At 42.5% G+C, this 19,285-nt stretch overlaps 1 protein-coding gene across 1 annotated transcript in view; it reads left to right on the top strand.

Annotated features, from left to right (window-relative positions):
* The window catches only part of LOC128651783 (NACHT, LRR and PYD domains-containing protein 3), a 607,406-nt gene that overhangs the window by 150,250 nt on the left and 437,871 nt on the right, over nt 1-19,285 (top strand). The gene's annotated exons all lie outside the window — the stretch shown is intronic.

The raw sequence follows: 19,285 nt of genomic DNA on the forward strand, positions 1-19,285 counted from the left end.
TTGTGCCCAAATCCTTCTTCGAGGAAGGAACGTCTTTTGCACAATCTGGATGTAGTTCGTGCCCTTAAATTTTATTTACAGGCAACTAAAGATTTTCGACAAACGTCTTCCCTGTTTGTCGTTTACTCTGGTCAGAGGAGAGGTCAAAAAGCTTCTGCTACCTCTCTCTCTTTTTGGCTTCGTAGCATAATTCGTTTAGCTTATGAGACTGCTGGACAGCAGCCTCCTGAAAGAATTACAGCTCATTCCACTAGAGCTGTGGCTTCCACTTGGGCCTTTAAGAATGAGGCCTCTGTTGAACAGATTTGCAAGGCTGCAACTTGGTCTTCGCTTCATACTTTTTCCAAATTTTACAAATTTGACACTTTTGCTTCCTCGGAGGCTATTTTTGGGAGAAAGGTTCTTCAGGCAGTGGTTCCTTCTGTATAAAGAGCCTGCCTATCCCTCCCGTCATCCGTGTACTTTTGCTTTGGTATTGGTATCCCACAAGTAATGATGACCCGTGGACTGATCACACTTAACAGAAGAAAACATAATTTATGCTTACCTGATAAATTCCTTTCTTCTGTAGTGTGATCAGTCCACGGCCCGCCCTGTTTTTTAAGGCAGGTAAATATTTTTTAAATTATACTCCAGTCACCACTACACCCTTGGCTTCTCCTTTCTCGTTGGTCCTTGGTCGAATGACTGGAGGTGACGTAGAGGGGAGGAGCTATATAGCAACTCTGCTGGGTGAATCCTCTTGCACTTCCTGTAGGGGAGCAGTTAATATCCCACAAGTAATGATGACCCGTGGACTGATCACACTACAGAAGAAAGGAATTTATCAGGTAAGCATAAATTATGTTTTTTTTGGGGTGTTTTTTTTAGATTAGAGTTTGGGCTTTTTTAAAGAGCTGAATGCCCTTTTTTAGGGCAATGCAAAAGAGCTAAATGCCCATACAAATGCCCTTTTCAGGGCAATGTATAGCCTAGGTTTTTGATAGAGTTAGGTTTTTTTATTTTGGGGGGTTGGTTGGGTGGTGGGTTTTACTGTTGGGGGGTCTTTGTATTTTTTTTTTACAGGTAAAAGAGCTGATTTATTTAGGGCACTGCCCTATAAAAGGCCCCTTTAAGGGCTATTGGTAGTTTATTGTAGGCTAGGTTTTATTTTTATTTTGGGGGGGCTTTTTTATTTTTATAGGGCTATTAGATTAGATGTAATTGTTTTTATTTTGGATAATTTAGTTAATTATTTTTCGTTAGTGTTTGTTATTTTTTGTAATTTAATGTTGATTTTTTTAGTAGTTTTAGTTTTTTTTATGTGCAATTTAGTTTTTCTTTCATGTAATTGGCAAGAGTCCATGAGCTAGTGACAAATGGGATATACAATCCTACCAGGAGGGGCAAAGTTTCCCAAACCTCAAAATGCCTATAAATACACCCCTCACAATTCAGTTTTACAAACTTTGCCTCCTGTGGAGGTGGTGTAGTAAGTCTGTGCTAAGATTTCTACGTTGACATGCACTTCTCAGCATTTTGAAGCCCGATTCCTCTCAGAGTACAGCAAATGTCAGAGGGATGTGAAGGGAGTATCACCTATTGAATGCAATGATTTCCCTAACGGGGGTCTATTTCATAGGTTCTCTGTTATCGGTCGTAGAGATTCATCTCCTACCTCCCTTTTCAGATCGACGATATACTCTCATATACCATTACCTCTACTGATAACTGTTTCAGTACTGGTTTGACTATCTGCTATATGTGGATGGGTGTCTTTCTGTAAGTATGTTTTTTATTACTTAAGACACCCCAGCTATGGTTTGGCACTTTATGCATTTATATAAAGTTCTAAATATATGTATTGTACTTATATTTGCCATGAGTCAGGTTCATGTATTTCCTTGTGCAGACTGTCAGTTTCATATTTAGGGAAAATAAACCTATTAAGAAATATTTTTCTTACCTGGGGTTTAGTCTTTTTTTCAATTGACTACTTTTTTTCTTGCAAATTGCGGGCAGTACTAGGTCCGCGGGTGCGCCAAATTCTAGACTTTATTGCGTCATTTTGGCGCAAGCATTTTTTGGCGCGAAAAGTACGTCCGTTGAGGCAAGTTCGTCATTTCCGGCGTTGTAGTTGATGCCGAAGCCTTACACATGGTTGCGTCGTTAGTGACGCAAGTGTGTCATTTCCGGATATTGTTGGTGCCAAAAAATTTTCAGTTACGTTGTGCGTCATACTTAGCGCCAAATTTTTTCATTAATTTAATACCCCATTGCTATTTGCCTCTTGCCTTTTTCTATGTCAGAGGGCTATGCTATTTGCATTTTTTTTCTATTCCTGAAACTGTCATATAAGGAAATTGACAAATTTTGCTTTATATGTTGTTTTTTATTTTACATTTTGCAAGATGTCTCAATCTGATCCTGCCTCAGAAGTATCTGTTGGAACTTTGCTGCCTGATGTCAGTTCTACTAAAGCTAAGTGCATTATCGGCTAGATTACAAGTTTTGTTGGTAAAGACTAGCGTTGCTAATGCTCCTTTTTTTTCCAGCGCTCACTTTAAACAACGCTGGTATTACAACTTTTCTGAATGGCTGCGTTAGCCTCAGAAAAGTGAGCGTTGAGCAAATTTAGCGCCACTTCTCCCTGTAATACCAGCGTTGCTTAACTCAGCGGTAAGCTGGCTGAACGTGCTTGTGCACGATTTCCCCATAGGAAACAATGGGGCTGAGCTGGCTGAAAAAAAACCTAACACCTGCAAAAAAGCAGCGTTCAGCTCCTAACGCAGCCCCATTGTTTCCTATGGGGAAATACTTTATAAGTCTACACCTAACACCCTAACATGAACCCTGAGTCTAAACACCCCTAATCTTACACTTATTGACCCCTAATCTGCCGTCCCCGACATCGTCGCCACCTGCATAATATTATTAACCCCTAATCTGCCGCTCCGGACAACGCCGCCACCTACATTATAGCTATGAACCCCTAATCTGCTGCCCCTAACATTGCCGACACCTACATTATATTTATTAACCCCTAATCTGCCGCCCCCCAACGTCGCCGACACCTACCTATAATTATTAAACCTTAAACTGCCGACCGGACATCGTCGCCACTATAATAAATGTATTAACCCCTAAACCGCCGCACTCCGCCTCGCAAACACTAGTTACATTTCTCCAACATAGGTGTGTCCGGTCCACGGCGTCATCCTTACTTGTGGGATATTCTCCTCCCCAACAGGAAATGGCAAAGAGCCCAGCAAAGCTGGTCACATGATCCCTCCTAGGCTCCGCCTACCCCAGTCATTCTCTTTGCCGTTGTACAGGCAACATCTCCACGGAGATGGCTTAGAGTTTTTTAGTGTTTAACTGTAGTTTTTATTATTCAATCAAGAGTTTGTTATTTTAAAATAGTGCTGGTATGTACTATTTACTCAGAAACAGAAAAGAGATGAAGATTTCTGTTTGTATGAGGAAAATGATTTTAGCACCGTAACTAAAATCCATGGCTGTTCCACACAGGACTGTTGAGAGCAATTAACTTCAGTTGGGGGAACAGTGTGCAGTCTCTTGCTGCTTGAGGTATGACACATTCTAACAAGACGATGTAATGCTGGAAGCTGTCATTTTTCCCTATGGGATCCGGTAAGCCATGTTTATTACGATGGTAAATAAGGGCTTATTAAGAATGTAGACTTTTCTGGGCTAAATCGATTCATTTTTAAAACATATTTAGCCTTGAGGAATCATTTTATCTGGGTATATTGATATTATAATATCGGCAGGCACTGTATTAGACACCTTATTTCTCTGGGGCTTTCCCAAAGCATAAGCAGAGCCTCATTTTCGCGCCGGTGTGGCGCACTTGTTTTTGAGAGGCATGGCATGCAGTCGCATGTGAGAGGAGCTCTGATACTTAGAAAAGGCTTTCTGAAGGCGTCATTTGGTATCGTATTCCCCTTTGGGTTTGGTTGGGTCTCAGCAAAGCAGATACCAGGGACTGTAAAGGGGTTAAAGTGTTAAAACGGCTCCGGTTCCGTTATTTTAAGGGTTAAAGCTTCCAAATTTGGTGTGCAATACTTTTAAGGCTTTAAGACACTGTGGTGAAAATTTGGTGAATTTTGTACAATTCCTTCATGTTTTTTCGCAATTGCAGTAATAAAGTGTGTTCAGTTTAAAATTTAAAGTGACAGTAACGGTTTTATTTTAAAACGTTTTTTGTACTTTATTATCAAGTTTATGCCTGTTTAACATGTCTGAACTACCAGATAGACTGTGTTCTGAATGTGGGGAAGCCAGAATTCCTGTTCATTTAAATAAATGTGATTTATGTGATAATGACAATGATGCCCAAGATGATTCCTCAAGTGAGGGGAGTAAGCATGGTACTGCATCATTCCCTCCTTCGTCTACACGAGTCTTGCCCACTCAGGAGGCCCCTAGTACATCTAGCGCGCCAATACTCCTTACTATGCAACAATTAACGGCTGTAATGGATAATTCTGTCAAAAACATTTTAGCCAAAATGAACCCTTGTCAGCGTAAGCGTGGCTGCTCTGTTTTAGTTACTGAAGAGCATGACGACGCTGATATTAATATCTCTGAAGGGCCCCTAACCCAATCTGAGGGGGCCAGGGAGGTTTTGTCTGAGGGAGAAATTACTGATTCAGGGAACATTTCTCAACAGGCTGAACCTGATGTAATTGCATTTAAATTTAAGTTGGAACATCTCCGCATTCTGCTTAAGGAGGTATTATCCACTCTGGATGATTGTGAAAAGTTGGTCATCCCAGAGAAACTATGTAAAATGGACAAGTTCCTAGAGGTGCCGGAGCTCCCAGAAGCTTTTCCTATACCCAAGCGGGTGGCGGACATTGTTAATAAAGAATGGGAAAGGCCCGGTATTCCTTTCTCCAACATAGGTGTGTCCGGTCCACGGCGTCATCCTTACTTGTGGGATATTCTCTTCCCCAACAGGAAATGGCAAAGAGCCCAGCAAAGCTGGTCACATGATCCCTCCTAGGCTCCGCCTACCCCAGTCATTCTCTTTGCCGTTGTACAGGCAACATCTCCACGGAGATGGCTTAGAGTTTTTCATTATTCAATCAAGAGTTTGTTATTTTCAAATAGTGCTGGTACGTACTATTTACTCAGAAACAGAAAAGAGATGAAGAATTCTGTTTGTATGAGGAAAATGATTTTAGCAACCGTAACTAAAATCCATGGCTGTTCCACACAGGACTGTTGAGAGCAATTAACTTCAGTTGGGGGAACAGTTTGCAGTCTCTTGCTGCTTGAGGTATGACACATTCTAACAAGACGATGTAATGCTGGAAGCTGTCATTTTCCCTATGGGATCCGGTAAGCCATGTTTATTACGATTGTAAATAAGGGCTTCACAAGGGCTTATTTAAACTGTAGACTTTTTTTGGGCTAAATCGATTGATATTAACACTTATTTAGCCTTGAGGAATCATTTATTCTGGGTATTTTGATTTAATAATATCGGCAGGCACTGTTTTAGACACCTTATTCTTTAGGGGCTTTCCCAAAGCATAGGCAGAGTCTCATTTTCGCGCCGGTGTTGCGCACTTGTTTTTGAGAGGCATGGCATGCAGTCGCATGTGAGAGGAGCTCTGATACTTATAAAAGACTTCTGAAGGCGTCATTTGGTATCGTATTCCCCTTTGGGTTTGGTTGGGTCTCAGCAAAGCAGATACCAGGGACTGTAAAGGGGTTTAAAGCTTAAAACGGCTCCGGTTCCGTTATTTTAAGGGTTAAAGCTTCCAAAATTGGTGTGCAATATTTTCAAGGCTTTAAGACGCTGTGGTGAAAATTTGGTGAATTTTGAACAATTCCTTCATGTTTTTTCGCAATTGCAGTAATAAAGTGTGTTCAGTTTAAAATTTAAAGTGACAGTAACGGTTTTATTTTAAAACGTTTTTTGTACTTTCTGATCAAGTTTATGCCTGTTTAACATGTCTGAACTACCAGATAGACTGTGTTCTGAATGTGGGGAAGCCAGAATTCCTATTCATTTAAATAAATGTGATTTATGTGATAATGACAATGATGCCCAAGATGATTCCTCAAGTGAGGGGAGTAAGCATGGTACTGCATCATTCCCTCCTTCGTCTACACGAGTCTTGCCCACTCAGGAGGCCCCTAGTACATCTAGCGCGCCAATACTCCTTACTATGCAACAATTAACGGCTGTAATGGATAATTCTGTCAAAAACATTTTAGCCAAAATGAACCCTTGTCAGCGTAAGCGTGGCTGCTCTGTTTTAGTTACTGAAGAGCATGACGACGCTGATATTAATATCTCTGAAGGGCCCCTAACCCAATCTGAGGGGGCCAGGGAGGTTTTGTCTGAGGGAGAAATTACTGATTTAGGGAACATTTCTCAGCAGGCTGAATCTGATGTGATTACATTTAAATTTAAATTGGAACATCTCCGCATTTTGCTTAAGGAGGTATTATCCACTCTGGATGATTGTGAAAATTTAGTCATCCCAGAGAAACTATGTAAAATGGACAAGTTCCTAGAGGTGCCGGGGCTCCCAGAAGCTTTTCCTATACCCAAGCGGGTGGCGGACATTGTTAATAAAGAATGGGAAAGGCCCGGTATTCCTTTCGTCCCTCCCCCCATATTTAAAAAATTGTTTCCTATGGTCGACCCCAGAAAGGACTTATGGCAGTCAGTCCCCAAGGTCGAGGGAGCGGTTTCTACTTTAAACAAACGCACCACTATTCCCATAGAGGATAGTTGTGCTTTCAAAGATCCTATGGATAAAAAATTAGAAGGTTTGCTTAAAAAGATGTTTGTTCAGCAGGGTTACCTTCTACAACCCATTTCATGCATTGTCCCTGTCACTACAGCCGCATATTTCTGGTTTGATGAACTGCTTAAGGTGCTCGATAGTGACTCTCCTCCTTATGAGGAGATTATGGACAGAATCAATGCTCTCAAATTGGCTAATTCTTTCACTCTAGACGCCTCTTTGCAATTGGCTAAGTTAGCGGCTAAGAACTCTGGGTTTGCTATTGTGGCGCGCAGAGCGCTTTGGTTGAAATCTTGGTCGGCTGATGCGTCTTCCAAGAACAAGCTACTAAACATTCCTTTCAAGGGGAAAACGCTGTTTGGTCCTGACTTGAAAGAGATTATCTCTGATATCACTGGGGGTAAGGGCCACGCCCTTCCTCAGGATCGGCCCTTCAAGGCAAAAAATAGACCTAATTTTCGTCCCTTTCGTAAAAACGGACCAGCCCAAGGTGCTACGTCCTCTAAGCAAGAGGGTAATACTTCTCAGGCCAAGCCAGCTTGGAGACCAATGCAAGGCTGGAACAAGGGAAAGCAGGCCAAGAAACCTGCCACTGCTACCAAGACAGCATGAAATATTGGCCCCCGATCCGGGACCGGATCTGGTGGGGGGCAGACTCTCTCTCTTCGCTCAGGCTTGGGCAAGAGATGTTCTGGATCCTTGGGCGCTAGAAATAGTCTCCCAGGGTTATCTTCTGGAATTCAAGGGACTTCCCCCAAGGGGGAGGTTCCACAAGTCGCAGTTGTCTTCAGACCACATAAAAAGACAGGCGTTCTTACATTGTGTAGAAGACCTGTTAAAAATGGGAGTGATTCATCCTGTTCCATTAAGAGAACAAGGGATGGGGTTCTACTCCAATCTGTTCATAGTTCCCAAAAAAGAGGGAACGTTCAGACCAATCCTAGATCTCAAGATCTTAAACAAATTTCTCAAGGTTCCATCGTTCAAGATGGAAACCATTCGAACTATCCTTCCTTCCATCCAGGAAGGTCAATTTATGACCACGGTGGATTTAAAGGATGCGTATCTACATATTCCTATCCACAAGGAACATCATCGGTTCCTAAGGTTTGCATTCCTGGACAAACATTACCAGTTCGTGGCGCTTCCTTTCGGATTAGCCACTGCTCCAAGGATTTTCACAAAGGTACTAGGGTCCCTTCTAGCGGTGCTAAGACCAAGGGGCATTGCAGTAGTACCTTACCTGGACGACATTCTGATTCAAGCGTCGTCCCTTCCTCAAGCAAAGGCTCACACGGACATTGTCCTGGCCTTTCTCAGATCTCACGGCTGGAAAGTGAACGTGGAAAAGAGTTCTCTATCCCCGTCAACAAGGGTTCCCTTCTTGGGAACAATTATAGACTCCTTAGAAATGAGGATCTTTCTAACAGAGGCCAGAAAAACAAAGCTTCTGGACTCTTGTCGGATACTTCATTCCGTTCCTCTTCCTTCCATAGCTCAGTGCATGGAAGTGATCGGGTTGAGGGTGGCGGCGATGGACATAGTTCCTTTTGCGCGCATTCATCTAAGACCATTACAACTGTGCATGCTCAGTCAGTGGAATGGGGACTATACAGACTTGTCTCCGAAGATACAAGTAAATCGGAGGACCAGAGACTCACTCCGTTGGTGGCTGTCCCTGGACAATCTGTCTCAAGGGATGATGTTCCACAGACCAGAGTGGGTCATTGTCACGACCGACGCCAGTCTGATAGGCTGGGGCGCGGTCTGGGGATCCCTGAAAGCTCAGGGTCTTTGGTCTCGGGAAGAATCTCTTCTACCGATAAATATTCTGGAACTGAGAGCGATATTCAATGCGCTCCAGGCCTGGCCCCAGCTTGCGAGGACCAGGTTCATACGGTTTCAATCAGACAACATGACGACTGTTGCGTACATCAACCATCAGGGGGGAACAAGGAGTTCCCTAGCGATGGAAGAAGTAACCAAAATTATTCTTTGGGCGGAGTCTCACTCCTGCCACATGTCTGCTATCCACATCCCAGGAGTGGAAAATTGGGAAGCGGATTTTCTGAGTCGTCAGACATTGCATCCGGGGGAGTGGGAACTCCATCCGGAAATCTTTGCCCAAGTCACTCACCTGTGGGGCATTCCAGACATGGATCTGATGGCCTCTCGTCAGAACTTCAAAGTTCCTTGCTACGGGGCCAGATCCAGGGATCCCAAGGCGGCTCTAGTGGATGCACTAGTAGCACCTTGGACCTTCAAACTAGCTTATGTGTTCCCGCCATTTCCTCTCATCCCCAGGCTGATAGCCAGGATCAAGCAGGAGAGGGCGTCGGTGATCTTGATAGCTCCTGCGTGGCCACGCAGGACTTGGTATGCAGATCTGGTGAATATGTCATCGGCTCCACCTTGGAAGCTACCTTTGAGACGAGACCTTCTTGTTCAGGGTCCGTTCGAACATCCGAATCTGGTTTCACTCCAGCTGACTGCTTGGAGATTGAACGCTTGATTTTATCGAAGCGAGGATTCTCAGATTCTGTGATCGATACTCTTGTTCAGGCCAGAAAGCCTGTGACTAGAAAGATTTACCACAAAATTTGGAAAAAATATATCTGTTGGTGTGAATCTAAAGGATTCCCTTGGGACAAGGTTAAGATTCCTAGGATTCTATCCTTCCTTCAAGAAGGATTGGAAAAAGGATTATCTGCAAGTTCCCTGAAGGGACAGATTTCTGCCTTGTCGGTATTACTTCACAAAAAGCTGGCAGCTGTGCCAGATGTTCAAGCCTTTGTTCAGGCTCTGGTTAGAATCAAGCCTGTTTACAAACCTTTGACTCCTCCTTGGAGTCTCAATTTAGTTCTTTCAGTTCTTCAGGGGGTTCCGTTTGAACCCTTACATTCCGTTGATATTAAGTTATTATCTTGGAAAGTTTTGTTTTTAGTTGCGATTTCTTCTGCTAGAAGAGTCTCAGAATTATCTGCTCTGCAGTGTTCTCCTCCTTATCTGGTGTTCCATGCAGATAAGGTGGTTTTACGTACTAAACCTGGTTTTCTTCCAAAAGTTGTTTCTAACAAAAACATTAACCAGGAGATTATCGTACCTTCTCTGTGTCCAAAACCAGTTTCAAAGAAGGAACGTTTGTTGCACAATTTGGATGTTGTTCGCGCTCTAAAATTCTATTTAGATGCTACAAAGGATTTTAGACAAACATCTTCCTTGTTTGTTGTTTATTCAGGTAAAAGGAGAGGTCAAAAAGCAACTTCTACCTCTCTCTCTTTTTGGATTAAAAGCATCATCAGATTGGCTTACGAGACTGCCGGACGGCAGCCTCCCGAAAGAATCACAGCTCATTCCACTAGGGCTGTGGCTTCCACATGGGCCTTCAAGAACGAGGCTTCTGTTGATCAGATATGTAGGGCAGCGACTTGGTCTTCACTGCACACTTTTACCAAATTTTACAAGTTTGATACTTTTGCTTCTTCTGAGGCTATTTTTGGGAGAAAGGTTTTGCAAGCCGTGGTGCCTTCCATTTAGGTGACCTGATTTGCTCCCTCCCTTCATCCGTGTCCTAAAGCTTTGGTATTGGTTCCCACAAGTAAGGATGACGCCGTGGACCGGACACACCTATGTTGGAGAAAACAGAATTTATGTTTACCTGATAAATTTCTTTCTCCAACGGTGTGTCCGGTCCACGGCCCGCCCTGGTTTTTTTAATCAGGTCTGATATTTTATTTTCTTTAACTACAGTCACCACGGTACCATATGGTTTCTCCTATGCAAATATTCCTCCTTAACGTCGGTCGAATGACTGGGGTAGGCGGAGCCTAGGAGGGATCATGTGACCAGCTTTGCTGGGCTCTTTGCCATTTCCTGTTGGGGAAGAGAATATCCCACAAGTAAGGATGACGCCGTGGACCGGACACACCGTTGGAGAAAGAAATTTATCAGGTAAACATAAATTCTGTTTTCGTCCCTCCCCCCATATTTAAAAAATTGTTTCCTATGGTCGACCCCAGAAAGGACTTATGGCAGACAGTCCCCAAGGTCGAGGGAGCGGTTTCTACTTTAAACAAACGCACCACTATACCCATAGAGGATAGTTGTGCTTTCAAAGATCCTATGGATAAAAAATTAGAAGGTTTGCTTAAAAAGATGTTTGTTCAGCAGGGTTACCTTCTACAACCAATTTCATGCATTGTCCCTGTCACTACAGCCGCATGTTTCTGGTTTGATGAGCTGATAAAGGCGCTCGATAGTGATTCTCCTCCTTATGAGGAGATTATGGACAGAATCAATGCTCTCAAATTGGCTAATTCTTTCACCCTAGACGCCACTTTGCAATTGGCTAGGTTAGCGGCTAAGAATTCTGGGTTTGCTATTGTGGCGCGCAGAGCGCTTTGGTTGAAATCTTGGTCGGCTGATGCGTCTTCCAAGAACAAGCTACTAAACATTCCTTTCAAGGGGAAAACGCTGTTTGGCCCTGACTTGAAAGAGATTATCTCGGATATCACTGGGGGTAAGGGCCACGCCCTTCCTCAGGATCGGCCTTTCAAGGCGAAAAATAGACCTAATTTTCGTCCCTTTCGTAAAAACGGACCAGCCCAAAGTGCTACGTCCTCTAAGCAAGAGGGTAATACTTCTCAAGCCAAGCCAGCTTGGAGACCAATGCAAGGCTGGAACAAGGGAAAGCAGGCCAAGAAGCCTGCCACTGCTACCAAGACAGCATGAAATATTAGCCCCCGATCCGGGACCGGATCTGGTGGGGGGCAGACTCTCTCTCTTCGCTCAGGCTTGGGCAAGAGATGTTCTGGATCCTTGGGCGCTAGAAATAGTCTCCCAGGGTTATCTCCTGGAATTCAAGGGACTTCCCCCAAGGGGGAGGTTCCACAGGTCTCAGTTGTCTTCAGACCACATAAAAAGACAGGCGTTCTTACATTGTGTAGAAGACCTGTTAAAAATGGGAGTGATTCATCCTGTTCCAATAAGAGAACAAGGGATGGGGTTCTACTCCAATCTGTTCATAGTTCCCAAAAAAGAGGGAACGTTCAGACCAATCTTAGATCTCAAGATCTTAAACAAGTTTCTCAAGGTTCCATCTTTCAAGATGGAAACCATTCGAACTATTCTTCCTTCCATCCAGGAGGGTCAATTCATGACCACGGTGGATTTAAAGGATGCGTATCTACATATTCCTATCCACAAGGAACATCATCTGTTCCTAAGGTTTGCATTCCTGGACAAACATTACCAGTTCGTGGCGCTTCCTTTCGGATTAGCCACTGCTCCAAGGATTTTCACAAAGGTACTAGGGTCCCTTCTAGCGGTGCTAAGACCAAGGGGCATTGCAGTAGTACCTTACCTGGACGACATTCTGATTCAGGCGTCGTCCCTTCCTCAAGCAAAGGCTCACACGGACATTGTCCTGGCCTTTCTCAGATCTCACGGCTGGAAAGTGAACGTGGAAAAGAGTTCTCTATCCCCGTCAACAAGGGTTCCCTTCTTGGGAACAATTATAGACTCCTTAGAAATGAGGATCTTTCTAACAGAGGCCAGAAAAACAAAACTTCTAGACTCTTGTCGGATACTTCATTCCGTTCCTCTTCCTTCCATAGCTCAGTGCATGGAAGTGATCGGGTTGATGGTAGCGGCGATGGACATAGTTCCTTTTGCGCGCATTCATCTAAGACCATTACAACTGTGCATGCTCAGTCAGTGGAATGGGGACTATACAGACTTGTCTCCGAAGATACAAGTAAATCGGAGGACCAGAGACTCACTCCGTTGGTGGCTGTCCCTGGACAATCTGTCTCAAGGGATGACGTTCCGCAGACCAGAGTGGGTCATTGTCACGACCGACGCCAGTCTGATGGGCTGGGGCGCGGTCTGGGGATCCCTGAAAGCTCAGGGTCTTTGGTCTCGGGAAGAATCTCTTCTACCGATAAATATTCTGGAACTGAGAGCGATATTCAATGCTCTCAAGGCCTGGCCTCGGCTAGCGAGGACCAAGTTCATACGGTTTCAATCAGACAACATGACAACTGTTGCGTACATCAACCATCAGGGGGGAACAAGGAGTTCCCTAGCGATGGAAGAAGTGACCAAAATCATTCTATGGGCGGAGTCTCACTCCTGCCACCTGTCTGCTATCCACATCCCAGGAGTGGAAAATTGGGAAGCGGATTTTCTGAGTCGTCAGACATTGCATCCGGGGGAGTGGGAACTCCATCCGGAAATCTTTGCCCAAGTCACTCACCTGTGGGGCATTCCAGACATGGATCTGATGGCCTCTCGTCAGAACTTCAAAGTTCCTTGCTACGGGGCCAGATCCAGGGATCCCAAGGCGGCTCTAGTGGATGCACTAGTAGCACCTTGGACCTTCAAACTAGCTTATGTGTTCCCGCCATTTCCTCTCATCCCCAGGCTGGTAGCCAGGATCAATCAGGAGAGGGCGTCGGTGATCTTGATAGCTCCTGCGTGGCCACGCAGGACTTGGTATGCAGATCTGGTGAATATGTCATCGGCTCCACCTTGGAAGCTACCTTTGAGACGAGACCTTCTTGTTCAGGGTCCGTTCGAACATCCGAATCTGGTTTCACTCCAGCTGACTGCTTGGAGATTGAACGCTTGATTTTATCGAAGCGAGGATTCTCAGATTCTGTTATCGATACTCTTGTTCAGGCCAGAAAGCCTGTAACTAGAAAGATTTACCACAAAATTTGGAAAAAATATATCTGTTGGTGTGAATCTAAAGGATTCCCTTGGGACAAGGTTAAGATTCCTAGGATTCTATCCTTCCTCCAAGAAGGATTGGAAAAAGGATTATCTGCAAGTTCCCTGAAGGGACAGATTTCTGCCTTGTCGGTATTACTTCACAAAAAGCTGGCAGCTGTGCCAGATGTTCAAGTCTTTGTTCAGGCTCTGGTTAGAATCAAGCCTGTTTACAAACCTTTGACTCCTCCTTGGAGTCTCAATTTAGTTCTTTCAGTTCTTCAGGGGGTTCCGTTTGAACCCTTACATTCCGTTGATATTAAGTTATTATCTTGGAAAGTTTTGTTTTTAGTTGCGATTTCTTCTGCTAGAAGAGTCTCAGAATTATCTGCTCTGCAGTGTTCTCCTCCTTATCTGGTGTTCCATGCAGATAAGGTGGTTTTACGTACTAAACCTGGTTTTCTTCCAAAAGTTGTTTCTAACAAAAACATTAACCAGGAGATTATCGTACCTTCTCTGTGTCCGAAACCAGTTTCAAAGAAGGAACGTTTGTTGCACAATTTGGATGTTGTTCGCGCTCTAAAATTCTATTTAGATGCTACAAAGGATTTTAGACAAACATCTTCCTTGTTTGTTGTTTATTCAGGTAAAAGGAGAGGTCAAAAAGCAACTTCTACCTCTCTCTCTTTTTGGATTAAAAGCATCATCAGATTGGCTTACGAGACTGCCGGACGGCAGCCTCCCGAAAGAATCACAGCTCATTCCACCAGGGCTGTGGCTTCCACATGGGCCTTCAAGAACGAGGCTTCTGTTGATCAGATATGTAGGGCAGCGACTTGGTCTTCACTGCACACTTTTACCAAATTTTACAAGTTTGATACTTTTGCTTCTTCTGAGGCTATTTTTGGGAGAAAGGTTTTGCAAGCCGTGGTGCCTTCCATTTAGGTGACCTGATTTGCTCCCTCCCTTCATCCGTGTCCTAAAGCTTTGGTATTGGTTCCCACAAGTAAGGATGACGCCGTGGACCGGACACACCTATGTTGGAGAAAACAGAATTTATGTTTACCTGATAAATTTCTTTCTCCAACGGTGTGTCCGGTCCACGGCCCGCCCTGGTTTTTTAATCAGGTCTGATAATTTATTTTCTTTAACTACAGTCACCACGGTACCATATGGTTTCTCCTATGCAAATATTCCTCCTTAACGTCGGTCGAATGACTGGGGTAGGCGGAGCCTAGGAGGGATCATGTGACCAGCTTTGCTGGGCTCTTTGCCATTTCCTGTTGGGGAGGAGAATATCCCACAAGTAAGGATGACGCCGTGGACCGGACACACCGTTGGAGAAAGAAATTTATCAGGTAAACATAAATTCTGTTTTTATTAACCCCTAATCTGCCCCCCCAAACGTCGCCGACACCTACCTACAATTATTAACCTCTAATCTGCCGACCCCAACGTCGCCACTACTATAATAAATGTATTAACCCCTAAACCTAAGTCAAACCCTAACCCTAGCCCCCCACCTTAAATCTATTTTTAATAAATCTAAATAAAATTACTATAATTAAATAAATTATTCCTATTTAAAACTAAATACTTACCTGTAAAATAAACCCTAATATAGCTACAATATAACTAATAGTTACATTGTAGCTATTTTAGGATTTATTTTTATTTTACAGGCAACTTTGTATTTATTTTAACTAGGCACAATAGTTATTAAATAGTTATTAACTATTTAATAAATACCTAGATAAAATAAATACAAATATACCTGTAAAATAAACCCTAACCTAAGTTACAATTACACCTAACACTACTCTATAATTAAATTAATTACCTAAACTACCTACAATTAAATAAAATAAACTAAATTATGAAAAAAAAAAACACTAAATTACAGAAAATAAAAAAGAAATTACAATATTTTAAACTAATTACACCTAATCTAATCCCCCTAATAAAATAAAAAAGCCCCCCAAAATAATAAAATTCCCTACCCTACAGTAAATTGCCCCAAAGTAATCAGCTCTTTTACCAGCCCTTAAAAGGGCTTTTTGCGGGGCATTGCCCCAAAGTAATCAGCTCTTTTACCTGTAAAAAAAAGAAATACAATACCCCCCAACATTAAAACCCACCACCCACATACCCCTACTCTAAAACCCACCCAATCCCCCCTTAAAAAAACCTAACACTAACCCCCTGAAGATCTCCCTACCTTGAGCCGTCTTCACCCAGCCGGGCCAAACTCTTCATCCAATCCGGCAAGAAGAGGTCCTCCAGAGGGTCCGAAGTCTTCATCCTATCCGGGCAGAAGAGGACATCCAGACCGGAAGAAATCTTCTTCCAAGTGGCATCTTCTTTCTTCATCCTTCCGGAGCGGAGCAGCACCATCTTGAAGACCTCCGACGTGGAACATCCTCCTTGCCCGACGACTAGACGACGAATGACGGTTCCTTTAAATGACGTCATCCAAGATTGCGTTCCTCGAATTCCGATTGGCTGATAGGATTCTATCAGCCAATCGTAAGTAAGGTAGGAAAAATCTGAGAAGAAGCTGAATTGATTTTTAATTTTGGTACACTGGTACCAGAGGGGTTAAACGCAGAATTAGACTTGAATCCATTTATACATTGATAGAAGCTATTAGCTAATGCTAGTTTTAATAAATCCCCCCTTTTTTAAAATATATAAAATTCTCAAATAAAAAATTTTAATTAAATTTTTTAAATAAAATTATGAAGTTTATATATAATATAAGTTTAAAAGATTTTGAACTAGATCCAACTCTAATGGAATATAAATCAATTGGGTTTTTGTATCTTTTATATATGTTTTCACATTAATTTTAGAATACAAAAAAACTTTTTTCCTATGTTGGCTATCTATGTTGACCTACATATATATTTAGATTTTTATTGGCAGGGGCCTTTTTATAATAGCTTTTTAAAATAGCCTTTTATACATATATTTTTTATTAAATGGATTGTTTATTAATAGATTGCATGAGATTTGTTAGTTTGATTGCTTTATATTAAATTGAAGTGAGTCTTTTTGCTATAAATATAATTTTATTTTTAGCAATGGTATATATATTTTTAATGAATAATAATATTTATTTTTTAGAATTCATTATGTACTTCTCTATATTATATATATTTTTTATCACTATTTGGACGTAATGATAGATAGGATTTATATTTGATCACCAGTATGATTCACTATATAGTATTATGAATTAATTATCGGTTGTTTAACTTTACATATAACTATAGAAGTGTGTAGTTTAATCATTTGTATGATCACTTTATTATTCTAGATATAATGAACTAAGCAGTAGGCTTATTGGTAAGGACAGAATGCTGGCGACCCAATTTTCTACAATGTATTGAAGGTCAAATAGTGACTAGCCAATAAGATATGACCCAAGAACAATAAAAAGGAAATTGAAATTACTATATAAGGGTAGAGTTCACTATGGACTTATCATCTTGACAAAGGCCGGTACACGGCTGAAACGTGTAGATGCACCATTGAACTGCTACCACTAACTACCAGAGCTCTCTGAGATTGTCCGGATTTCAAATTTCCCACAGCAATACTGACAGCGGGGAATCCCCTCACTGATTGGAGGACTTCAGCCACGTGACGTTCGAGTTGACGTCACACGCCAAACGTTTGCCGACGAAGGACCACAGCAGACAGGAAAAACAGCTGCGAGAAGGGACTTGAATACCCGGTCACTACATACAAGAAAAGTGATCGAAGTACCGGTTGAGTCTCTGAACCCAAAGAGAGACTGCCCGGAGGTACTTGTCCTGCAGCGAAAAAGGTACTTTCATTTACTTTTAGCACTTGTCAAATTGGATTGGGGATCCTTGTGACTGTCTGGACATATTGAAATAGTACAGAAAAACAACGGGTCCTTTTGGCTTATCTGACCTTCTAAATCACACACTTTTTTACTGTTGGATTTCACATAGGACATTTTTTGCAAAGTGGAACTTTTAGTGGAATCTACACTGATATACGCCTTAGAATAGTTTTTTCTTTTTATTATTAGAATGTATTAGTTTTATAGAATTTAATTAAACCACCGGTGGTTCATTTAATGTCATTATATATCAATTTATGTATGTGTATTTATATGTACTATTAACTTATGCTATTGAATGATTTATTTTACACTCAGTTTAATTTTAAATCCAATATAAAGATTATGTGATTTTATTAATAACAGTTTAGTCCGTTTTTTGTATAAATGTTTTATTAATATTAGGTATTATCTTTGTTCTATTGGGAATCTTGTTTTTTAGATATACCGAGCTGTTTTTAGCGCCACATCTATTTTTGTTTTTATCTTTTAGGAAAAATCTGATTGGCTGATCCAATCAGCCAATCGGATTGACCTCGCATTCTTTTGGCTGATCGGAACAGCCAATAGAATGCGAGGTCAATCAGATTGGCTGAATGGATCAGCCAATCGGATTGAACTTCAATCCGCTTGTCTGATTGAAGCAGCCAATCGGATTTTTCGTACCTTAATTCCGATTGGCTGATAGAATCCTATCAGCCAATCGGAATTTGAGGGACGCCATCTTGGATGACGGCATTTAAACCCACCACCCACATACCCCTACTCTAAAACCCACCAAATCCCCCCTTAAAAAACCTAACACTAACCCCCTGAAGATCACCCTACCTTGAGCCGTCTTTACCCAGCCGGGCCAAACTCTTCATCCAATCCGGCAAGAAGAGGTCCTCCAGAGGGTCCAAAGTCTCCATTCTATCCAGGCAGAAGAGGACATCCAGACCGGAAAAAATCTTCATCCAAGTGGCATCTTCTTTCTTCATCCTTCCGGAGCGGAGCAGCACCATCTTGAAGACCTCCGACGTGGAACATCCTCCTTGCCCGACGACTAGACGACGAATGACGTTTCCTTTAAATCAGCCAATCGTAATTAAGGTAGGAAAAATCCGATTGGCTGATCCAATCAGCCAATCGGATTGACCTCGCATTCTTTTGGCTGATCGGAACAGCCAATAGAATGCGAGGTCAATCAGATTGGCTGAATGGATCAGCCAATCGGATTGAACTTCAATCCGCTTGCCTGATTGAAGCAGCCAATCGGATTTTTCGTACCTTAATTCTGATTGGCTGATAGAATCCTATCAGCCAATCGGAATTCGAGGGACGCCATCTTGGATGACGGCATTTAAAGGAACCCTCATTCGTCTTCTAGTCGTCGGGCAAGGAGGATGTTCCGCGTCGGAGGTCTTCAAGATGGTGCCGCTCCGCTCCGGAAGGATGAAGAAAGAAGATGCCGCTTGGATGAAGATTTCTTCCAGTCTGGATGTCCTCTTCTGCACGGATAGGATAAAGACTTCGGACCCTCTGGAGGACCTCTTCTTGCCGGATTGGATGAAGAGTTCGGCCCGGCTGGGTGAAGATGGCTCAAGGTAGGGTGATCTTCAGGGGGTTAGTGTTTTTTTAAGGGGGGATTGGGTGGGTTTTAGAGTAGGGGTATGTGGGTGGTGGGTTTTAATGTTGGGTGGGGGGTTTTGTATTTCTTTTTTTTACAGGTAAAAGAGCTGATTACTTTGGGGCAATGCCCAGCAAAAAGCCCTTTTAAGGGCTGGTAAAAGAGCTGATTACTTTGGGGCAATGCCCCGCAAAAGGCCCTTTTAAGGGCTTTTTGTAATTTAGTGTAGGGTAGGGAATTTTATTATTTTGGGGGGCTTTTTTATTTTATTAGGGGGATTAGATTAGGTGTAGTTAGTTTAAAATATTGTAATTTCTT

This window comes from Bombina bombina, chromosome 1, assembly GCF_027579735.1.
Source record: "Bombina bombina isolate aBomBom1 chromosome 1, aBomBom1.pri, whole genome shotgun sequence".
NCBI lineage: Eukaryota > Metazoa > Chordata > Amphibia > Anura > Bombinatoridae > Bombina > Bombina bombina.